Source organism: Ambystoma mexicanum, chromosome 2q, assembly GCF_040938575.1.
Source record: "Ambystoma mexicanum isolate Mex_15411 chromosome 2q, UKY_AmexF1_1, whole genome shotgun sequence".
NCBI lineage: Eukaryota > Metazoa > Chordata > Amphibia > Caudata > Ambystomatidae > Ambystoma > Ambystoma mexicanum.
Genome location: NC_090924.1, coordinates 213,362,994 through 213,376,135, shown reverse-complemented (window position 1 = coordinate 213,376,135; position 13,142 = coordinate 213,362,994). Strand labels below are relative to the sequence as shown.

At 44.0% G+C, this 13,142-nt stretch overlaps 1 protein-coding gene across 2 annotated transcripts in view; it reads left to right on the top strand.

Moving 5' to 3' along the window:
* Positions 1 to 13,142, top strand: part of TMC7 (transmembrane channel like 7) — a 950,504-nt gene that overhangs the window by 773,986 nt on the left and 163,376 nt on the right. The window lies entirely within an intron of this gene.

Sequence of the window (13,142 nt, the reverse complement as noted above, 5' to 3'; positions counted from 1 at the left end):
GCTGTTCGTGATGGGTTCAGCAATAGAGAAAGTTTAACTTTATTTTTCAGAGTTTTTTTGGTTGGAAGGGTTGGCTCTCGACCAGGGAGACTATTCATAAGCTGCTCCGTAGTCGGTATTCGTATAAATGGCTTGCTTTCGGGTGTTTGTCATACAATGTTTTAGTACCATAGAGACTGGGACATGCAGCCCCAGTCCCTATGGTGCTGAAACGCTATATTCCAGTATGCCATTGAATTGCAGCACAGCTTACTCTGCAGCGCACTGCTCTGTTTCCCAGCCAGCATCATGTCAAAGAATGAGTAGTTTCTCATTGCACTCTGGGAGTTTAACTCAGTAACCCATCCTGCAGTGTTCTCTCACACAGTGATTCACACTTTAACATTTCCCCTACCACAGTGCCTTCAGTGACCTACCTGCAATCCCGTTCAGCTTTACTCCTTGTTGTGTTCCATCCCACTGTCCTGGTTCATTCTCTTTGTGTCTGTAGGCTCTACCCGTCTTCTCTTGCCAGACGATCACCACTTTCTAATCCTAGTTGACCATCTCTCATGCTTCACAGATTCGATCAGGCGTCCCTTGTGTTGTTCACTTTGCTAGTGTGGTTCACGCTCCCCTGCCCCCTTCATTACTACGATCAGCATCTTTCTGTTCTCTCACCAGATGTCAGGGGCTATCACCCTTTCCTCTTCAGTACTGACCGACTCAGTATCTAACATCAGCAATCCTTGGGTTTGTGCCTTCCTCCTCACATCTTCTACTGCTCATCAGATCGTCTTGTAACTGATTGTATCCCCCTTCTGGTTGCTGTTCCTGAAGTTGACGCTCAATTACACCGTGAGCAGGTTCCTCAAGGCAGGATGATGATCCAGCCCTTCCATCTCTAAATTGACCGCATTACCTCACTGCAGTCAGGGAGAAACATATGAGAGCAGCTCATTCAGCACAGCTTAGCTGGTGATTTATAAAATGGTAAATCCCTGACTATAACTGACCCAGATTCCTTTTTAGGCTTTCCATAGAAGATGCAGTGATGCAAATGGTGGTAGGCAGAGGTGGAACTAGGGAGGCTGCATGGCGTGTGTGGAGGAGACTGTGGAAGTGGTCGTGTTTTCTGAGCCAAAACGCATTTTTCTAAGGTCTTGGCAGTGCAGAGCTCTCAGTCCCCCAGTTCCATTTGTGAAACAGTTGTAGTTCCATTATTTTCCCGGAATTCGGGGGATTTTCCATTTTAAATTTTGGACTGCAATTCAGAGAATTCCAAGGAATCAATGAGACTGGAGGGCTTTCTCGTGCATGAAACTGAGAAACTTAAGCTCTGGAAATGTGGACGGTGGGTTAGAGGACCTTTTACAGATTGTAAGTAGTTTGTAGTGGGTAGAAGCAGATTTATTCAAACAACTATTAGGAGCTGATTATTTTCAGCACACACTCCCTTGCCTCTGAAACTTGCTTCCCCATTGAATATGCTTCCTCTCTGCCTCCTTCCATTCTGGTATGCAGTGAAGGCTTGGAGCTGCCTTATAACCCTTCATTTAATTTTCTTCTCCTGCTTGCCTTGCAAACTAGTGCCAAGAAACCCCAACAATCCCAAACATCACAGTTATATTTATTGTATAGCTTTCACTTTTGATGTGGGTGCTTCAGTGATTGCCTGAAATCATCCCTGTGGCTCATGTTTGTGATGGGTATTCATTACTCCTTGTGGCTTATACCCCACCCCAAACAAATGCTCTGCCTCCCCAATCCACACCTCATATGGAGAAAAAACACCATCTTGTTAAATTCTCTTCTTTTGTCAGCGTTCCCAGAGCTAGTTCAGGATGTCCAGGCAAGGCCCAGAAACTACCAGTTTGTTGGTTGTGAAGCCACTGTCTGAAACTGCCTTTTGTGTCAGACCTCCTATCAACAATATTATGTTGATGGAGTCTGAACTCTGTCCAGACCTAGATTCGACCTAGGTTTTAAACAGGGATTTGTCCACTAACAACCCGTGACCAAAATTACATTATATGGGATGAGTTGATAACCTTCTTTTGTCATGGAGATGCAGTCCCTTGGTAGTGCTCCCACCAACATAATTCTCACATAAAGCAATCTTGGGTCTATGCCCAAAACGAACTTTACAACTGGGTTACCACGATGTGCATTTCAAGTGGGGCTGGAGCAATAGATTTCACCAACTATTTACTTTGGACGTGCAAAGTGGCCTTGATTACTTGCGCACCCCCTGGAAACTCAAATCCAAGTGCTGCAAGGGTGAAGGCAGATATTGCACTCTGTGACTGTGATTATGGAAGTTGTAGCAGGCGTTAAGTTACTAAGGGAAACTCTCATACTGTAGGTCGCCTTGCTTACAAAACCAAAGTAGAAACAGTCCAGTCAAAAACAATGGCTAAATCTATATTTCTTGAAATGTGTGAATCCAATAATATAATTGAGGAGTATCTGGACACTGTGCTTCAATACTTTAATGGATACGTTGCTTTTTCTTCCTTGCTAGAAACTATTTTATCGCCATATATCACCACCGTTGTGGCACCAATATATCCCTGAAGAACAACCGATGAAGCCACTGCCTATTATTTGGAGACAAGGTGGCTCCATGTCATTCAAAATGAATCCACATGTTTACCCGGTCCACATTGTGTGCAGGCCTCGGATTGACAATAGGTTCATATGTACTCAGCTACACACTGGTGCCAGAGAGCTGTTGAAGCATATTCTTGAACATTTGCCTAGGACGCAAGCAGACACAAGAGCTTTGGGCCCGGTCCTCCCTACCAGTGGTCTTTTATTATTAATTTTACTCCCCCATTTTTGATTATAATAATCAGTTGTGAAATTTAAACAGCAGTTTGCTTTTTCAGTTCCCCCCCCAAATCATAATTGGGGTGTGTTTGGCTAAGATTGTTCTTTGTGGTCTGGGACCTCCAATCTTAACATTATAACAGGAAATATGGAGTACTACAGCATTTGTTGCCAGACCTGCATCTCCATAATGAAATGGGGCATGCTGGCATGTACGTGACTGTAAGTTGTAAAGTGCTTTAGAGGGCATTTTTTGTGAATCCTGTATGATAACTTTTTATTTTATTCTGATCTTGAGCCCTCTCGCCCAGCATGTCCAGATGCTGACCTACTGTCCCCTCCTCCTCACAGCAACTATCTAGGGCACTTTGCACTTCCGATGCATCCCATACTGTGAAGAAAAGCTTCATTGCAAGATTGTAATCTGTGCCTTTAAGGGGAAACTCAATAGCATGCTGTCGCTGAAACAAGAAAATAATTGACGTGATAGAGCTTATGCTTCAATTGCAGTTCAGCCATTTGAGAAATACTGTAAGGGCTCCACTAGTAACACACTATAAGTTAAATGCCCTATTTAGGAGCGTAAACACTGTACAGAATATACTTCATACAAGATGTGCATATTCGTGGGGGAGTCAAGGAGAACTGGCCGAGGCTGTAGAATATCTTCAGTCTGAACTCGGTTCACCCAGTCAAATCCTCTAGGCAACCAACACTCATAGGGGAAGTAAGGAAGGCACTTAGAAGTAGTCCTTACACTGGTTGAAATTGGCAAGTTTTATTGGTTATCAGTGGTTGACTGCCCTGATAACCTGCCATTGCCCTGATGGTTCCTGCTGTACCCTTTTGGTACATTTCTGACCTTGTAATTGTATGCTTTTATAGTCTTCATCTGGGTGACAGAGATGCTGCTTGCTTTGTAGTCCAGATGGACAGATTGTCCCCGATGAAGGATGTAGTGTGAAATGCATTAGTCAGATTTGATACGTCTGCTTCTGTGTTACATGCATGTAATTACTAAAAATGTTTTGAATCAAAAACCTAGGATTCGATCCATATTTTCTTCTGAAGACTTTCCTTAATGTAGTTGGTCATCTGACCTACAGAGTGAGTGCACAGCACCAAAGGCATTTCCTCCAGTCATATTTTGGGTACGATGTACCAGACAGTGCCTTGTTGGGGGTTCCTGTAGTGCTCCTAGAAAGTATATATATGACATTATGTACTCTAAGCTTCTGAGTCGGTGGGGCCCACTCCTCTCACATGCATTCCCACATCTTTACAGGTAAAATAATAAAGTACTTGTAGTTAGTTTTGTCACAACGTCTGTTTATAGAATGTAATGGGACAAAGTCTGTAGGCAGCTCCCGATTATATTGAATGCACAGGGTAGTGCTACTGGATTTACAGTGGAGCTGCACAGTAGGCAACTTTCAGCCTGGCAATGAAGGAGGACCTCACAGGAAGAGATCCAGACCCAAGTTCGACAACCAAGAGCCCTGGTTGCACACCTGACTCACAGGAGCAGGCAGAGCTGCCCCAATGGAACCTGGGAAGAAGGTTGGCACCCAGAGCGGCCAAGTACTGAACACACAAAACAGCAACAGATTCCTGGCCCAATGACCCGAAGATGTTGAAAGCGTTAATAGGCAATGAAGAATCAGTTTACATTGGAGGGTGTAGAGGTAATTGGATATATTAGGTTTTTCAAAGACCACAGTTTGGTTCCTGATCAGAGATGGCACACAAAGCTTCTTGTGAGGGGTGGATCAAGCAATGCATGTGAGGTCAGCAGTTTCACAGCAGACAGTAAAACAGATGGCTCAACAGCCCCAAGCCAGCACATTATTGGCCCGTAAGTAGATACCAGTGGTGCTCTGATTAGACAAAGGACGGCTGGGCAGGATGGAGGAAGGAGACATCTGCAGAGGTGCATACTGAGGTGTCCCATAATGAAGCAGACACTTGTGAACAGCAAGAAAAATATGCGTTGGTTTCCAGCAGAAGCAGATGTGGCACCCACTGAAACCAGTTAACAAATACGAACCAGGATCTTCTAGGGGTGGATATAGGCTGCAATGCAGGAGGAATGATACCGTTTTTCCTGTTGGGTCAGACCAAGGTAGGAGCCTGCAGCAGGATTTCCTTGGATGTTAGAGAGTAACCGCTTTTCCTCTGGAGGCTCGGGGATCTTCAACACAGCTTCTGCAAGGATTCTCCAGAGATGTCCTGTGCTCATAAGCTACACTGGATGTAGCTTTGCTAAAATGGGTCGGAATCCCAACAGATATACAGACTCAGGGTGTTTGGTGTTTCTCATCTGCCCAGTCACCATCCGTGTATCATTCAAAGTTTTGACGGTCATCCAATTGGGGACAGCCAGCCAAACACCACTTTTGAAGGCACAAACTTTCTGAGTGAACACATTTGAGTATCTGTGCCATTATCCACATGTGCGACTTTCAGGAGGACATTTTTAAAAGTCAACACTGTTGCCCCCACCCCCAATGACTGTTGCTCTCCCATCGAAAACTGTTGTTGAAGAGAAAAACTAAGCACTAATCCTACACATGGTCTGTTTACAGTGGCAGGATAAGTTTGCTGCCTATAGTGGGAACAGCCTTTGAGCAAATTGGGGTTACAATCCATTGTTGTACAATTAATATCATACCAGACACCCATTGGCAAGAGTACAAATGCTACAGAATAGGCAGACAACCTCAGTGATTTCCTTGAAAATGAAAAAAGATGGATCACTCTTCAGTACAAGGTTACTGTATAACTTTATTGTATAAGGAATATTTGTGATAGTCTGCGCAGCATGCAATGAAAGTATTGCCTGGGTGGGCATGACTTGTGAACTGACAAAATATCAGTGAACAACTGAGAAAGAAAATACGGAGTACATTTATGCCAGAGTACAATGTGCACTTCATCACAGACTGACAGTGAATCACCTACAGTATTAACTCAATCAGCCCAGTACATACTAGAACACAATTACAACAAGGACAGTACTAGAGAGTAGTAATTTCCATGAAGAGTATTCTTTGGGGGGCCCACATCATGGGAAACTTTGAAAACTTGCTCTGTGTTTAGCCTGTTGCCTCACTGCGCTGTGAATATGCTGTTAAGCTGCCATGGGGCCACAGCATAGATGTGGTAATTGAGTGCTATATGTGAGAAAGCCAAAGGCCTGTCTCTTGAACAGAGGTGGCAATATGCCATCTGCCCGGCTAGCTCCACACCAAACAGAACGGCAAACACGAAAACCCTACATAAGTTAAACGAATTTCTTGTTTTGGAAAAGCATACCATTTGACTGGAATCATTGCAACAGCCTTATCCTGTACTTGAGACACACATTTGAACATACTGTTTTTTTTCTTATCCACCACTGACCTTTGTCTACACATAGCATCATTATTTTGCCCAGAAAGGCACTCTGATATCTTTCTGTTCAATGTCAGGAGACTGCCCCCTAGATAAGCGTGGTCAGAGAACAGGCTTTTCAGTGGATTGACACTGTGTTTGTAGAACACCAGCCACTGCCTTAATCATGACATTCTGAGGTTGCAGCGAGGAGTAGGGGGAGAGGAGCAGAGGTAGCTGGACCTTTTTATTGATTGCATTCTAGTACTTGGCTAGGATTTATGAACCCTACATTATTTTTTGCTCCAGAATGGAATGGGGCCTTTTTGTGTTTGACTGCAAGGTGTAAGTATAATTGTATATAATTGTTTATTTATAAAGCGCTTAATACCACAGATGGGTTTCTAAGCGCGGCTCGGGATTCGAATCTGTGTTGCGCTGCGTTGTCTTGCTTCCAAGACAAACTTGTTGCCCCTAAGCTATCCCCCCTCACAAAGTGAGGAAAGTGATGTGAGGTTGTTTCTACTCCATCCATTAAGTAGAAAGGTGATGTGAGGTTGTTTCAACTCAATCCAGTTGTTGCCATGTACCATTGTGCTTTGTGTGGGAGGTGCGAGGGATGTGATGTTTAACGACCACTGGAAGCACTATCTAGTGCATTACCACTGATTGAAGACTAGACATCATGTTTTACTTCTATTTATTTGCACAACATGATGAGAATGGCATGTTCATAGTTTGAATATATTACAATAATTATCCCATCGGAGACCGAGGCAGCACGATATTGTACAGTGTAGCCATAAAGGGCCTGGCTCATGTTTGTTGCCACATTCCATTTGCCATGAAGCACCTTTTTGACATGCACAATAGTCATCCAGAAAATGTCCTTGGAAAGTACCATTGACAAAAGCAATAATGCCATCCAACAGCTTGGCCTTGTTTGTGGGTTTACAAACACACTTCACCTTGATCCTCACCCTCAGTCTTCATGGATTTCCTAGCAGAATGTATTTTGAGTTATTATCATTGATTGTTTTGAGTGTCCTGGATATAGAATCATCTTAAGTACAGCACCAGCACCCCACAAACTGTTCTCATTGGTTAAGGTATTGTCCAATATCTCTTCAAAGATGGCTATGGGTCATGGGTCATGCTTGGATATGTCCGTCCCACAATGTGGACTTTCAGCTTTTGTTTTCTTGAAAAATATCCTTGTCCTGACTTATGATGCAATGCACCATTTTCAACCCTGAGGTTTCTGAGCAGAGTATATTATTTAGTTTGTGACTTTTATTCTATGAATTAATTTGAAGAGCATAGATATTTTAGCTATGGGACACCGCAGAAAGAGACAGCAGGTGTCTTTCCAGTCGCAGTTGAAGACCTTTCAGAGCAGGATCCCTTCGGAGGCTGAAATTCGTCAGGAAGGCGACCAACACCACATGCTGGCGGCTTCCGAAGTATCGGCGGAAAATGCAGAATGGCAATGGTTCTAGCAAGGTTGCCCACTGGAGAGCTGGTCAGTCCACCGTGTGGTCTAGGGACACTTCCGAAGGCTCAGGACAGCTGGATCCTCAACGGTCCCACCAGTCCAATGGTTGAAGCACCGCTCAGGGCCTTCCCTGATGGGATTGTCCAGCAGGTGTTAACCAGCCAAAACACAGGAAGTGATGCTGGGCCTCTTTGGGTTGGGAGTCGTCCACGCATCTTCAGTCAGCTGCTCTTCTACACAAGATGCTTAGCTCCAACGCTGTTCTTCAGAAATGGCAGGAGACCTCTTTTTATCTGAAATCTTGACTGGAAGTAGGTCCAAGCCTGCCAATGTTAAGGATCTGCACCATTCAAACAGCCAGCAGTGGTCCAATCAGGGACCACTGGGTTTCACTCATGCCACACACCTAGACTCTCAGGCACCACGGACGTGGAATGGCACCAGACAGTTCCCTCCCCACCCTCCTTTCCTGGGCCATGCACAAACAAAGGCATCACTAGCCTGCGAAAGCGACAGCTTTCCCAGGCAAGTGCATGACCTTATATGAGATTTCCTGAACTGGAAGGGCAGGAAGAAGGCCAAGCAACAATATGGCGAATCCCTGTCTGGCCGAAGATGAACTCTTGGGTTCCCTTGCATATATTCCTGCTGTTTATGGTCTTAGGCAAGATGTGATTGGGTCCTGTGTGGTCTCAGTAACGTTTCCACCACAAACCATGCAGCCACTGAACATTGTACCAACATTTGGGAACCCAGTGGTTCCTCTGTGTTCTTCGTTGAACATATTTGGTTCTTTTCCTGGTCCGAGGCCCTCAGATCGCTCTATTCTAGAAGCCTTAGAATGTACCATTGATCGTCTGTACATGGAAAATTGCCCAGGCTAAGTCCACGAAGTCCCTCAACAATCTGAGCAGGAAGGAGTTGTGCCTGAAAAGGAACTGGAAGAGATTAGTATAGTGGATTTTGTAGCTTTGGAAGAGCCACTGTTTTCTTTGATGACCAGTCTTATCGCCCCTGCTTCGGGTCACCCTAACTCTCCGCCTCTGAAATTTGTAGATTCATGAGGTGGCTGAAATCATTTTGGAGGCCTGTGGCGGTTCTGGCTCAGTGAATGAGGTACCAGTGGAGGTTAGTAGCATGACTAACTTGCGTAATCGATGCTCTGTGAATTCATCTCCCGCCACTGAGAGAGCTGAGGTTGGAGAAGATGACTTGGTTTCTCTGAAGTCTGAGGACCCCTTGATGTCTTTTTTTACCGCCTATTATGAGTATTGTCCAGCGTCTTCAGGAATTGGAAAAGTCAGCGTGGGAGTTGAATGAACTAAGGAGGTCTGAAGGCAGTCAATTGAACAAATGTTAGGACATCTTTGACAGAATTATTGAGGTGACGCCATAAAACTAAAGTGGCCAAGGTTGAGAACTTGCGAGTGGTTGGTTCTGAGATCAATGGCCTACATAAGTTGGACAAAGCTTCAGACTTCGGTGGACTGGTGGAATTCAGGTCTAGAAAGTATGAGAGTGACTCATTACCAGACTAATCCGCTTTCACAAGATGCCCCCATGCGGGTGGAAGGCAGAGGTCCCCTCTCCCCCTAAATGCCCCTCTAAATGAAGTGCATGCAGTTGGAGAGACAGGGAGCTGTAAACCCAGTCCTTGTAGAGTATGGCCTACTGCTGCTTCCTTGTCTTTCCTGTTACCTCCTGCAGCTACGCTGGCTTCTTGTATTTCAGCACCAGTTTCCACTAAAGATTCTTTGCCTGACCTACTGAAGGGCTGGTGCTCTGAACCTTATATGCGCTTTTAAAGGAAGAACTCATGGGAGCAAGAAGGCCTATAAGCGTGCCTTGCCTTGGTTAATACTTTGTCAGGGACATTGGGATTTATTCACATGACATGTAGTATTTTTACAACCTTCCACTTTTTGTCAGATTGTATGTTTTGGGGGGTTTGTAGCGTCGGGTTTGGATTTATTAACCCTTATGTTAGGTCTTGCTTTTTGAACTGTAAAGAGGCATTTGCTAACAAAGGGATTATGGTTTATTTGGACACATCTTTCAAAATGTGCCATCTTCATGATACCTGGCATGACCCAATTATGGGTGATTCTTCTTTTCCAGCACCACCCTTTGCGGGCACAGGGGGAGGACCACAGGTTCAGACAGTCTTAGAGAATCAGAAAATCTTCGATCACCCAAATGCAACCTTGGAGGCGGGCGGCCCTGAAGATCCCAAATATTGTTATTTATCAGGGCGCCTTGGTACCTGCCTATTGTTGTATTAATGTTATTCCTCTGTCATGTGTTTGATGATGATTTCGATTTCGAAGTGAGCCAGGTGGGGGTAGCAAAACATCATAAAGTGTTTATATCTGATTCTGTTATTAATTGTTCTATGGGTTTAATTCCTCCCCTGTTGTCAGTTTCCTGTGTCATTTCTGGGTATGTTATCTCTGCAATGTCTTGGAAGGTTAATGGACTGGCCAGTAAAAATATGGACCCTTATTGGCACCGCTTGATTAACAAGTACAGGGTGATAAGCCTTCAGGAGACGTGGTCCAGTAAGTAAACCAAATAATTTGTCATTTTTTTAAATCGGCAGAGCAATCACCTAGAGGGCACCCAAAGTGTGGGGGGGGGGGTTGCTGATATGGATCTACACTAGTGTTAAGGCTTCATATAAATGCTTGGAATTGGATTCGCCTGATTTGGTCTCCGTGGTTTGCAGCTTTAAAGGCATTCCTATAGTAATCTTATTAAATCTTTATCTAAGAGAGAACCAATCTGCAATTACCCAACTGGATTTGGCTTTGAATAATATCTTTTCGAGCATTGTTGATTCTCCAAATACGTTTTTACTTATTATGGGTGACTTTAACTGCCAATTGGAGGAGCCTAATTATTGCACATTAGATTTAGCCAAGTAAGATGGACTTTGGGGTATCCCGGGGCCACTGATCATCCCAAGTAGGAGCTCCTATCCCTTAGCAGGTAGGGTTCAATCGATACTTGATGCCCTGTAATGGGAGCTTTTTGGAGGATTCTCCGGCTCATATGACCTTTCGCTCTCAGAATAAGTGTAGTCTTATTGACTACATATTAGTCTTTGTTATTCTGAGATGTAGTCCTGACATTTAAAATGTTGGAAAGACCTGAGAGCGATCATGATTCACTGACTATCGCACTTTCTTTAACATGGGCTGGCAGCAATGGGAATAAAAAGCCCCTCCTATATATTGGCGAGGAACAATCTCAGTGAAGAATATGCAAGAGGTGGCCACAAACACCTAAAGATGATTTCCTGGCTCAAATTTATTCTGTGCTGCTTCTGGTTTTGGCTACTTATTCTGCAGTAAATCTACCTAAATCCCATATAGATTTCTATAATACCCCAGTGGCAAGTTTTGCTCCATTTAAATCTAAAAGGGGCTACAATCTCTCATTAATTAATGATAAGTGCCATCAATGGTTTGATAGTCAGTGCAGAGCAGCAGCAAAGAATGCTCTGTTGCAGCACTCAAGAGTAAGGAGAAGAGAGAAAGTGGCATATTAGCAAGGCTAAGGCACGATTATAAACGTTTGCTGACCAAGAAGAAGAGCGAGCTCTATAAGGGTGTTTGGGTAGCTCTTGGTGAGACAGTGGGATTAAATAATAGTAAAGAGTTTGGCTGTATGGTGAAAAGGAATGTCAAACCTGAATCTCAATCCGAGGTAAATAATATCTCGGCAGAGGTTTGGTTTGATTATTTCCAATTTATGTATTCACTGAAAGGCCATCCTGTTTCACGTTTAGTGGAGCAGGGAGGGTATCCGAGTATATCCAGTGGCCTAACGAGGAACGGTCTCATTAATTATGTCCCTCGAAGTTTGATGTGCTATTCTGGAACCACATAAAGGTACGGCTATGGGCCCGGATGTTATCCCTTCTGAAAATTTTAGGATTGAACCTGTGATCTGGATTCCCTTCCTAACAAAATTCTTTAATGGGGTGCTACAGAGTAATTTGCAACCTAGCAGTTGGAAGGAGGCAGTCATTTATCCCAGTTTTTAAGAAGGGACATAAAGAGCAATTATCTAATTATAGGCCTCTCTCTCCGATAGATTCGTTGGCTAAAATATATTTCAGAGTGATCCTTCACTAACTTGAAGATTGGGTGGCAGACGCAGGCATTCTATCGCAAGTCCAGGCAGGTTTTAGGTCAGGGGTTTCCACATTAGATCAAGCGATGAGGCTGGACCTCATATGTCGGAAAGTATGTGGTGCTAAGTTTGCAAAACCTTTACCTAGCATTTGTGGACGTGCAAACCGCCTTTCATACGGTCCCTAGAGATCTTTTATGGCGTGTTTTGGAAGAGTTAGGTATTTCTTCCACCCTTGGTAATGCTATTAAGTTATGATATGATAACGCTGCTCGGGTGCGCTGGGGTCCTAATGGTGAGACCATTGATTCAGTTACCATAGGAATCTGGGTTAGGCAGGGATGTGTTTTAGCCCCATTGTTGTTGTTTTTATTATATATTAATAGCATAGTGCTTCCTTGCCAGGCAGTTGCTAAAGATGCCCCGAGTTTGAGTAGCTGTAAGTGGATCCTCCTTTTGTTTGCAGATGATGCACTATTATTGTCCAGAACTGTGGAAGGGTTGCAACACCAGCTAGATGTCTTCGACAAGCTGTGTTCTGCGAAAGGCCTGCGTATTAACTATACTTAAACAAAAGTTATGTGTTGTCTGGCCTTGGCGTAAGGCCCGAGTAGGGGCGAGATTACACGTAAACAACCAGCGGTTAGAGTCAGTGGAATCCTATAGTTATTTGGGGTTGATCCTTTCCAATAAATTAAAATGGCAGTATCATGTTGATAAAAGTTTGTTAAGCCATTTGCGCCAGAGTGGGGACACTTTGAATCTTGTAACTCATTTGGAGGGGTGAGGCTTTTTCTATACCCCTATCTATCAGGCCCAATTTATTCCCGCTGTTGTATGGTGCCGAACTATGGGGTTATGGCGATTGTGCATCCGTTCAGTCTGCAGAAAATAGATTTCTGAAATCACTTCTTAATCTCCCCCTGAGAGCACCATCTACGGCGGTAGCCTGCGAGTTTGGTTTTATATAAATCAGGTATGCTAATAAGCTGTCCCCTGTTCTATATTGGCTAAGAATATGGATTTCAGATCCCCTTGCATTTTATAGTGAGGGCCCGTTAGGATAGGCATTCATCATTACATTACACACTTACAGCCTGCGCTTGATATTTACATGTCATGCCTGTCAGCCTTTAAAGTGTTTAGTATATGCATAATATTGCCTTCTGTCACCCGTAGTTACATTAGAACTGTATTGCATGGTGAGAGTTCTAGGGTGCTGAGGGAGATGAGAACGTTGACTGAAGGAGGACGGTTGTAAGCCTCCTGCTGGGGGTCGTCTTATGTATGCAACTGTACCTTTCAATAAAAGGTCTTTATGATAAAG